We start from the raw sequence: 5,951 nt of genomic DNA on the forward strand, positions 1-5,951 counted from the left end.
AAAAAAAAAAAAAACTTGCCTCAAAAATGGGTGTGGTGGCATACACCATTACATCTCAGCACTTGGGAGGCAGAGGCAGGTAGATCTCTGCAAGGCTAGTCTGGTCAACATAGTGAGACCCTGTCTCAAAATGTGTATATATATTTCTATTTTCCATATATAGGATAATAATGTATCCTATATATGAGATACATCCAAATGAACCATATTAAATCAAGTGGGGGTTTTTTAATACCAAATTATATACACAACACAGTCTCTTTTAAATATAAAGATGAATTTCAAGTAAGTGAATGAGAATAATACACAGCCAGAGGCTGAGAAGACACGATTCATCTAAAGTAAACTTGAAGATGGTGTTTTCAGACAGAAGACTGGCAGATTGTGGGGGTCATTCAGAAGACATTTACAAGCCTGCGGGGTTCAACAGGAAGCAAGCAGACTCACAGGCAGCACACCCCAAGTACACGGGAGGGTACAACACTCATCCAAACACTGACACAATTACACGAAAGTTCACTGACGAATACAGGAAGCCTGTTTTTATGAAAGTCAGCGATTTTCAAACCTGTGCACATATCAGACACACCTAAAATGCTAAGTCAGGGCTGGAGAGGTGGCGGGGAGAAGAACATCTGCTGTTCTTCCAGAGGACCCTGGTCCTCGGCACTCGTGTCAGGTGGCTCACAAGCGTGTGTAACTGCAGCTCCAAGGGTTCGATTCCTTCTTCTGGACTCTGAGGGCTCCTACACACACATGTCCACGCACACATACACACGACTTAAAAAAGAACAACCGAAAGAAACTGAGATGTTCTAGTCCCATCCCCTGTTGTCTCTGAGTCTGGAGGCCAGGGCTGGGCCTGGGAGCCTGGAGAGCTTGCGTTGCTCGTGGCCCCAGTTGCTGCAGCAGCACTGTTTTTGTAGGGCCCCTACCCATAACTAACCCACTGCTTTCCAGCACACTGGTTTGTAGTAGATTTTATAGGCAGGAGATTGCAAAGGAGTGGAGAAGACCTGTTGCCCATGATATATACAAGAGGGAGTGTCCAGGACTGGCCATAGTGAAGGCCAACCAGACACACCAGATCTCATTACGGGTGGTTCACAACCACATTGCTGGGATTTGAACTCGAGACCTTCAGAAGAGCAGTCAGTGCTCTTACCCGCTGAGCCATCTCATCAGCCCTTGTTGTTTTTAAGAGTCAAGGTCTTAATGTGCAGCCCTGACTTGGCTCATTATGTTAACCTGGCTGGCCTTGAACTCACAGAGATCTACCTGTTTCTACCTCCCAAGTGCTGGGTGGGATTAAAGGCATCTGGTGTGATTGAATATCCCGCATTATCGTGTCCTATGGGAAGTAAGAGCCTTTGCTCCTGTGGGATATAGTCTCTCTCCTTTCTTTCCATGCCTAGACACCATGACAGCTCGGAACTAAGTGTACACAGACGCAGAGCTGGTGTGCATGTCCTTGGGTGTCTGGGGAAGGAGTGTGACTACTCTGAAGTCTTGAGGCTTCAGGCTACATCAGCCCAGAAGCCTACACCACCGAGTCTAGATCCTGTCTTGAGTGTGGTAATCTAAGCATCCGGAGGGAAGACCACTCAGGAATTTACTTGTGGGCTCCTGAGATCAAATTTAGGTTGTCAGGCCCCTGCAAACTCATCTATGTGCTCTCTCTCTCTCTCTCTCTCTCTCTCTCTCTCTCTCACACACACACACACACACACACACACACACTTCATTCCTAATGTTTAAAAATTTTATGTGTAGGGGGTGTGTTGACTGCAAGTAAGTCTGTGCCCCATTTGCATGAAGTACCTTTGCAGGTCAGAAGAGGGCGCCAGAGCCCCTGGAACTGAAGTTACAGATGGTTGTACGCTGACATGTGGGCGCCAAGAAAATGACCCTGGGTCCTCTGTAAGAGCAACTGAGGCAGGAAGCCATTCTGAGTTCTACGGAGAAGACCCTGTCTCAAAAAACAAAGCAAACAAAATAAAACCTATCATGATTCAGCAGTGGAAAGATCCGATGAGCTCAGTGCCACCTTAAGCTACCAACACTTCCCCCACAAAAAGGGAGGGCACCTGGAGCCATAAGCAGTCAGCCGTGCAAGCCCAGAGTCCCGTCTTACCGTAGTCTTGAGTGGTTTTGTCCCAGAGACTCGCAGCCACGGTGGTTGGAGTTTCAAAGGAAGTGGCCCGAGACCTGCAGGAAACATACCAGGGAAATCTGAAGCTCCAAGTTGGTCTCCAGAGAGGGAGGGAACAGAAACCCAGACAGGCAGAGAAACAGCAGGCTTCAACATGGTCGGGGGTTTGAGTCCGTGAGTTCTCAAACTAATTGCTGGACGCTGAGGGCACAGGAGGGAGGTTGCCGAAGACCAGGCCCTTCAGCTGAGTACTCTCTTAAAAGAACGGCCAGCAGAAGGCTCTCTGCCACAAAACGCAGCCAGCTCTACCTCCTGCAGTACTTGGAAGGGAGTGGCTGTAGTGAAGTACCCTGGGTGAGCGCAGACGCTATTCTGGGTTTATAGATTTTTCAGCTGGTAGAAAGCAAGATCACCTGAGTGGAGATGAGAAGCAAGGCTTGATTAACATGGGCTGACTGAAAACAGGCAGGCCAGTCACAGCAGCCCCTAATTGGCTTGTTTGGTTTTTGGTTTGATTTGTTTTGTTTTTGAGACGGGGGTCTCTCTCTCTAGCCCTGGATGTCCTGGAACTTACTATTTAGACCAGGCTGGCCTCAAACACACAAAATTCCACCTGCCTCTCAAGTGCTGGGATTACAGGTGTGCACATGGTACCCAGTAATTTTTTCCCTAGTTGCTATGTATATTTGGATGAATTTGGGAATATGAGTCTTTTTTTTTCTTTTCCTTGGGTTTTTGTTTTTCTGTTTTGAGACAGGTTCATGTTGTAACTCCAGCCTGCATACCCCAGGCTAGCCTTGACTTCAGAATAGGGCACCACATCTCCTGGAGCCAGAATTCCAGATAGTTGTGAGTCCCCATGTGGGTGCTCCGGTCTGGTGGAAGGGCACAGTGCTCTGAATCATCTCAGCCCCAGGTTACCCTTGAACGCAGGGTAATCTGAGCCCAACTAAACCCCACTCCCCCACCCTCCTCAGCCTCTGAAGTGCTGGGATTGCATACATGAGACATCACCACCACCCCGAGTCTGCCTTCCAAGTGTAAATTTTGTAATAGTTAAGTACAGAGCAAGTGTATTTAATGAGAGGTTAGCAGATAAGTAGAGATNTGTTAGAGATACAACTTACACTCAGGTTCAAAGAATTCTCATGAAAACTATAATATTCGTAATTTCAAAATAAAATTTGAAATGATAATATTTGAGTATATTGGAGTTGATACATTATTAAAATTAGGTCACCTGTTTCTTCTTGGTAAGGTACAGAGCTGGGTTAGAAAATGACTGCAGTTTTCATCCTGACCACCAGGTGGCAACCCTATCTCAGAACTGCTATTTTCAGCCTTGGCCAGAAGGACCTTGCCTGGAGAGAAATGGACCTAGGCTTATATTTGCTCTTCTGTTTTTATATTAATTACACTTTACACTGGGCCCGGCCGCGATCTTTCAGATGCCTTATTTAAAGTCTTGCTTCTTCTCCGCTTGGTCTTTCTCCTTTTGTTTTACTTTTCACAAATTCCACCCCAAACCAGGGCTGTTTTCATGTCCTGAGTGACTAAGTTGTCCAGGCAGCCTTCGCGTCAACGCCATACCATCAGAACATCTAATATTCTACAGGGAAGAGAAAAAGTATTGTGAAGAACTCTGAGAAATGCAGAAAGGAACCCAGTATCATGCTTACCAGCAGGCTGGACTACTATAACTCTGGCTGCCTTACCCAGAACGACCCGAGACAATGGAGCGGAAGCTTATTTGAACCAGGAGCTGTGTCAGAACTGTGGCCAGTGGCTGAGGCTGAGGCTGGGCTGTGGAAGGATCAAATGGGGGGGGGAAGGACCTCAAACAGCTTCTTCACTCCTCAGAATACAGGGGTCAGGTGCAAGCGAGGAGCCAGGGACAATAGGAAGGTCGCCCCCTGATTCCCATCCTGTTCCTCCAAGTCCCCTCTGGATGTCACGCAGAGATGAGGTGTTTCCCTGGTGTTCTCTGCTCTGGTAGAGTTATAANGAGAAAATACTTGAAAAGAAAACCCATTCATTGGGATTACAGATTCTGTTAGAAATAGGAACATCGGGGAATGTGGGCAAGATTCAAACAGGCAAAAATAAACATAGTAAACAAAAGATATAAGCGATCAAGTAATAAAAACCATTAAAGAATCCAGTAGGGCTAGAGAGGTGGCTCAGAAGTTAAGAACANTGGATGATGCTTTTCCAGAGGTCCTGAGTTCAATTCCCAACAACCACCTGGTGGCTCACAACCATCTGCAATGGGATCTGATGCCCTCTTTCTGGCAGAACACTGTATACATAATAAATATTTTTAAATTCATTGTTTTATTTATTTATTTACATTTGGGACATTTAATAAATCCAGTAGAAGCTGAGCTATGGTGGCTCATGCACCTGTAATCCCAGCATTCAGGTGGCAGACAGAGGCAGATCTGTGAGNTCCAGGCCAGTCTGATCTTCAGCGTGCGCTCCAAGACAGCCAGAGCTACACAGAGAAACCCTGTGTATTAGTCAACGTTCCCTAGAGCCCAGAACTTATGAAATATGAGTCTCTTTCTCTTTATATATAAGGGAACTTATTGGCATGACCTACAGGCTGCAGTCCAGCTAATCGAGCAATGGCTAGCTGTGATTGGAAAGTGCAAGCATCAAGTAGTTGCTCGGTCCACAAGGATGAAAGTCTCATCTGGTTCTCAGTCTGTGCTGGAACCCCAAGGAAGTAGGCTCCAGTGCCAGTGAAGGGATGCTGTGCTAGCCAGGAGAGGGCAAGCAGGCAAAGAGCAGACGCTTCCTGCTCCCGTGTCCTTATATAGACTGCAGCAGAAGGTGAGGCGCACATTGAAGGTGTGTCTTCCGACCTGAAGATCCAGATCAGAGGGAGGTGTGTGTCTTCCTACCTCAAAGGTCCAGACTAGAGTGGACAAGCAGAAAATCTCTCACAGGTGCGCCCGCCATTTCTGGATTGTATTTCATTCCAGATGTAGCCAAGTTGACAACCGAGAACAGCCATCAGACTCTGTCTCAAACAGAAACAACAACAACAACAACAACAAAAATCCAGGTGTCAAAACTAGAGTTATTGACCAGAGAATGGTAGGTAGCTCAGGTCTATAATCTCAGCACTCAGGAGATTGAAGCAGGAGGATTGCCATGACTTTGAGTACAGAATGGACTCCATAGTGGGTGTCAGGCCAGCCTAAGTCACAGAGTAAAACTCTGTCTCAAAACGGACAAACAACAAAAACAGTCTGTTGTGATTGCAGTAACAATAATAGGCGAACACTCACAATAAAATCAGTGCTTCAGAGAAGTTAGTGAGTTAGGTCAGGGTAAGGGACGCTCCCAGAAACAAGAAAGAGGAAAAAAAGAAGACAAGTGATGTGAAAGATCAGACGCCAGCGCTCAGATAACCAGAGGCCCAGGAGCCCGAGTATAAAGTCGAAGGGATATAAATCTCCATTTGAAGAAATAATGGAGGTACATTCCTCAGATTTCAGGAAAGATTCAGTTTACCCAGAGGTAAAACAGGTGGCTGGCGTCGTGTAAACCTGAAGTTCCAGTTTTCAGGGGCTGAGGCAGAGTGATCCTGGGAGGCTGAGACCAGCCTGGGTAACCCAATGAGATCTGATCTCAAAAACAAAAATAAAACAAAATAAAACACCCCCCCAACACACATTTGAGATGGCAAATGCTCCGCCATGCTTGCTTGCTTTCTCTCTTTTTCTTTCTTTCTTTCTTTCTTTCTTTCTTTCTTTCTTTCTTTCCTTCTTTCTTTCTTTCTTTCTTTCTT

Source organism: Mus pahari, chromosome 20 (genome assembly GCF_900095145.1).
Source record: "Mus pahari chromosome 20, PAHARI_EIJ_v1.1, whole genome shotgun sequence".
Lineage (NCBI taxonomy): Eukaryota > Metazoa > Chordata > Mammalia > Rodentia > Muridae > Mus > Mus pahari.